Source organism: Mya arenaria, chromosome 16, assembly GCF_026914265.1.
Source record: "Mya arenaria isolate MELC-2E11 chromosome 16, ASM2691426v1".
Taxonomy (NCBI): domain Eukaryota; kingdom Metazoa; phylum Mollusca; class Bivalvia; order Myida; family Myidae; genus Mya; species Mya arenaria.
This window is the reverse complement of record NC_069137.1, coordinates 18522599-18528598: the sequence shown is the minus strand read 5'-3', so window position 1 is coordinate 18528598 and position 6000 is coordinate 18522599. Positions and strand designations below refer to the sequence as shown.

Sequence of the window (6000 nt, the reverse complement as noted above, 5' to 3'; positions counted from 1 at the left end):
TTATTTGAGATCAAGTACACAAACGCATTTGAAGAATATGTTACAAACAGAAAATAAATAAAAATGATCACATACCAATAATGTTGCACTGAAGTATATTACAATCAGGGGTAATTATAATTTTAACTAGAAATGAATGGGCAAAATATATTTAAATATAATGGTAAAACATGGCAAAACATTTACTCAGTTACCTATAATAATCAAACAAAACTCCCTAACCAAAAACATTGAAGGAATTATTGATAGTATATGAACAATTTGTAGCCAAGCATCTCTGGCAAATTATCTGCAAAACATATCTATGAGAATACAGAATATATTCTTATTTGTTTGTAACAAAAACATACCCTGCCCCCCCCCCCAAAAAAAAAAATAATAAATAAAATACAAACTGTTAATTATGAACAAAAAATGTATCGTTTAGATTTTAAGGGCAAATACAAATACTGCTTTCATAACAAAATTAACTTAACGATGCTTTCAATAAACTTTAAAATAATTTGTGTTTGAAATGACAAATGAATCTGACAAACATCATGTCGAATGATCAAAATAATCTAAACTTCAATTAATAAATAGTTCAAACAGCTTTGCTAAATTCAGGTACAAATGAATTTTTTACAAATCACCCACACTGACCCTCTTGGCTTACTTTTTAATAAGAAAAGGATAGCCGAATGTTGTTTTGTTTAGTAGCATTATGAATATAGATGATTTCTATCGAAAATCGATCGTTTACGGCATTCTGGAACGGCTAAATGTAAGTTAAAAAAGTGTGTTTAGATGTACCCGTGTAAGTATCATTAGGTAAGTTAGGATCCCAGAAATGAAATTTGTTTTAAGAATATTAAGTTTTCAACTGTATGCAGAATATAAAACAATGGTTGCGCCAAATGCTTTCATAAATTGTAATATCATGCTTGTCAGCAAGCATCGGGTAATATAATACTCTAATCTGATTAAATTGGAATTGTTTTTACTTTTTCGCCGATAAATTAAAATTGCATTGAAGTCAATATAATCGTATTACCCTTGCACAAACGTTTGATTGAAGTTCACAATTAACGCAAAAATAAGTTAAGTACTTGATTTTTAATCGTTTTTTAATTGAAACAGGTTGAGTTTTGTGTGTATGTCTCAGCTAAAAACAATATATAATTATCAACAAAACAACAACACTCACATGGCACACCAGAAATACACATAACGTACCAGTCGTATTTATCTTCGCTTGTATATAAAGTAGCAATTATTTGGGTTCAGACTGTCACCTGGGCTGTATCGAATCAATAGCGGTTTTGTGACATAGCTAGCATCATGTATCATACGGCCATCCAGCACAGATATCTAGTGCTACAATCATCAGGGTTTAGAGGCCATCTCCTCTGTTAGATGCTGAGACAAAGGGGCCATGAAACGCTCCGGGTGGCGTTGGTATTGACATTATTCAATAATTGCAGCTTTGACGCAAATTAATGACGGTAGGTGTGGCATGCTTAAGAAATGTTGCAGTCGATCTTTTGTAATTGGCACTAAGTTCAGCTACAAAGTCCTTCAATCACCAGCTGTACGGCATAGACTCAGAGACAAACACTTTATGGGCTAGTCCGGGGTCCGGCTTTAAGAGGCTTAAACATTGTATGCTAAATATGAATAACTTTTGGCACGTGTATGGGTCTGAAGCACGTTTAGCGAAATACTTATGTAAACAAACGAGTCCAAGTATATGAACCAAGCAGCTTTTGGAGAAAAGAGTTGCTGATATTGCCAGAAAAGGTCTTCTGTACGCAAAAACGAGTTACAACTTATGAAATTTATAAATATAACTGATCCGGAACTAGAGACGAGTTCGTAAACGTTACACATTCCGAATATATGGAGCGACTTGAAAGCTTTGCAAAAAACAGGAGTTGCATAAAACCCAATTGCCTGTAGACCTGAAATCACTTTGACCGAGGTAAACATTAATGCTAATTGGCAAAAAAACAGCAACAGAAACCAGCCTTTAAATAAGGCTGTGTTGATAGCAAAATCACCGAAATGAGACATTCAAAACATTTCACTTAGTGTTGCCTGCTTACAGTATAAGAAAGATAGCATTCGACGGTTCTTGATAAAAGACACTTACTTAACAGCGACATCGGTGTTCTTGTAATGGGTGAGTGTCACTTTAAGATCAATATGAACACTAATAGTAAAAATAAGGGGAAATAACCATGATTTGTTATTTACACTTTGCTTGTATCGAATAATAACCCTGACATAAGTCATGCCTTTCTTGTATCTGATGTATCTTGGGCCAGTAGACTTTTGAATACAAATCATATTGAATGGCGGTAAGATTGCTTATTGAAGTAAATTAAGTTTATTTGTAAAAGAAAAAAAAATGTAATAGTTTATTCAAAATTTGATGTCTTTGTCAGCATAGTCAAAGACTAATAAAAATTATTGATCAATGATATAAGTTTAAAACATCCAATTTATTGTGGTAATATTAGGAGGTGCTTAAATTTGGTTTTAACCAATATTCAATTTATCATAACGATCAAGCTATTCTACCGACTTTGTATTTGAATGCAATATCATTTGAAAGGATATTATTCATACTCTCTCTTGCGGACTTGATTTTATTGATTTGAACGGGAAATGTTATAGCATTCCATTGTGAGAATGAACAAAATCAATATTTCAATTCATTTCATTACAAACAGTGTATATTCAAAATATGATATTCCACAGACTAGAAAAAACACATGTACATTCATAAATAGATAGAAAATTAATTTATATTTGTATCCCAAAGATACGTTTCGCATTCCACTGGTAATAAAACTGCATTATGTTTAATATACTTTCACTACACATACGTTTAATACTTTTTCAAATGCATATTTTTCTCAATTGCAAAACTATTAAAGCTTCCAGAAGTGGCAAATTTACCCTCCTATATATTGGGAACAACATAACCCCAAGGTTAAATATTTAGCAAGTAAACGCTATTACTAGAAGGTCTTTTTAAGAGATGAGTGTCTTCTCAAGCGGCAGCTTTATTTGGACTTCTATAAATTTGTTGTTAGAAGTTACGTGATGTTTTTTTTCTTTTTCTTTTCATTAATCATTTTTCTTGTTGGTGTATCATTTTTGCTAAAATAAGTCATTTTGTTTACTTATGGCTCATTGATTTCTAGAATAACATCTGATAAATATATGCAATTGAGGTGATTTACTGTTTGTAATGCTTCCAAAAGGAAATTCGTATTGTTTTATTTGAACATTGGAATCGAATGTTTGAGAATGACTGAAAATAACGAAAGGTCGGCGCGATGTATTAATCGCTTCAGCTATTGCACGCAGTCTTTTTTCGACCCCGTTGCTCATTTTCCAAGAACGACAATACCAATACGAAGCCACCATGTGCTCCAATGAAGTCAGCACAATCGGCATTTGTTCTAGGCAGCTACCAGTGACTTTGTCCATAAGGTGCTACGAGGAACAGCCGCGGTACAGGATAATCAATAATTATGTCTAAATAAAAATGTGTTTACACTAGCCATCGCTATTTCCATCCTTATGACTATGGTTTCTGACGGATGTAAGAACAAAATAAGTTAATGGATATTTTTAACAAATACACAAACTTTAAACAGCAATGACTCTTGACCCATACTACACAGTTGTTAAAAAAGAACCACTCGATTATTTTTTTTTATATAAATCCGCGGGGATTATTACTAAACCTTTGGTATAAAAGCTTTCAATAACGTAAACAATTCAGAGCTTTGTGCCAAACCCAGCTATTCTTTTGGGGACTGTCCTATACTGAAATTCTGTTGCAAAGCACGACATTGGTTTGCAAATTTAGTTACACTATAAACACTTTAAACACTAAACAAAAAGCAACAGTGTGTTCCAAATTCATCAGACAACCTTGTTGTAGTTTCAAGTAATATTGTTTTCCGTTAATTTGCAAAATTTGTAACTTATCATTCTCAGGTTAATTGTTATTGCAAAGTCAAAATAATCTAAATGTTAATGAACAGTATGACTTCGCTGATGGTATCCTACTCATGTAATATAGGGCATTTCTAAAGGGGATATAATGCTTCTAAACAGATGAGTCTAGTTGATAGCTTTCTATAATGATTTTGAACTCCGTTTGTTTGTGTATTGAAAATTCCGTAAATGGATACAGTGCTTCTGAACAGATGTTTCTAGTAAAAAGACTTCTATAAATGATTTTGAACTCCATTTCATAATTCCGTAATCTTAAAATCAAAAGCAAAACCTTACGGCTCATGCTAGTCCTCAAATTATTACAGAAAACAGGCAAACTTAAATACCGACCATATGAAACTCAACATTCTCTCTCTAGTTGTAAACCACAAGCCGCTTCTCCTTAAATTTTTGTCTAACTCAGTAAACATACCGCAAGGCTTTTCAGTGAATAATTGAGTCAGTACAATATTCATTCTGATATCATATGGCTACATTGACGATATGGAAAATAATTGCTTAAACTTTGAATAGAGTTTAAATCAATCATTATCCATAAAATACTAAACATTTTCATATTGACATTTCATTTCATTTCAAATACATCTTCTTTTCATTTCACCACCATTGAATATGATCGTAAAACTTCCTTTACAAACGTGCGGTGCGCACAATGTCATTGTGTACTACATGATTTAACCACTGCTGTGCTCGGTGCCGCGACAAATGCGCAATTTATTTAAGAAAAATAAGACGTTCTGTGCTTACGAATAAGTTTGTTTTGATGGGATATATCTCAAGCAACTAATCTCAGCTACAGCTATTGGTATGTACGATATATATTTATATTTATTTGATGTGTTTGATATGTTTACATTTTCCTTTACGCTATTTTATGGTTTGATGTTTTATATATAGTTTATACAAGCCAAAATTCCAATCAAAATGAATAAAAAAGTTCATATATTTTTAAAATGACGGAATGGTTAACAGATAAAATTCGTAAGAAGAAGCCTTAGTTAGTTGCTCAATGGATACACCTCACAATTGCGATCAAGAGTAAATCAGGTGAAAATAGCGCATAACACAAACCTTAAAATCATAGCGGACATATCAAATGGCATATCACAAACGTGTCAAAAGCAATTTGATAGCTGACATAATAAAGGGCAATATCACAAACGCGTCAAAAGCAAATTGATGGCGGACACATAATGGGCATATCACAAACGTGTCAACAGCAAATTGATAGCTGACATTTTAATGGGCATATCACAAACTCGTCAAAAGCAATTTGATAGCTGACATATTAATGGGCTTATCACAAACGCGTCAAAAGCAATTTGATAGCTGACATATTAAGTGGCTTATCACAAACGCGTCAAAAGCAATTTGATAGCTGACATATTAATCGGCATACCACAAACGCGTCAAAAGCAATTTGATAGCTGACATATTAATCGGCATATCACAAACGTTTCATAAGCAAATTGATAGCTGACATATTAATGGGCATATCACAAACGCGTCAAAAGCAAATTGATAGCTGATATAATAATGGGCATATCACAAACGCATCAAAAGCAAATTGATAGAGGACACTTTAATGGGCATATCACAAACGTGTCAAAAGCAAATTGATAGCTGACGCATTAATGGGCATATCACAAACGCGTCAAAAGCAAATTGATAGCGGACAGATTAATGGGCATATCACAAACGCGTCAAAAGCAAATTGATAGCTGATATATTAATGGGCATATCACAAACGCATCAAAAGCAAATTGATAGCTGATATATTAATGGGCATATCACAAACGCATCAAAAGCAAATTGATAGAGGACACTTTAATGGGCATATCACAAACGTGTCAAAAGCAAATTGATAGCTGACACATTAATGGGCATATCACAAACGCGTCAAAAGCAAATTGATAGCTGACACATTAATGGGCATATCACAAACGCATCAAAAGCAAATTGATAGCTGACACATTAATGGGC

At 33.1% G+C, this 6000-nt stretch overlaps 1 protein-coding gene across 3 annotated transcripts in view; it reads left to right on the top strand.

Annotated features, from left to right (window-relative positions):
- The first annotated feature begins 4671 nt into the window (after nt 1-4671).
- LOC128221935 (trichohyalin-like) overlaps nt 4672-6000 on the top strand; it is a 315209-nt gene continuing 313880 nt past the window's right edge. For all 3 annotated transcript variants that reach the window (XM_052930638.1, XM_052930640.1, XM_052930632.1), the window contains exon 1: nt 4672-4822. The gene's annotated coding sequence lies outside the window, so the exon portion shown is untranslated. The remainder of the gene's footprint in view (nt 4823-6000) is intronic.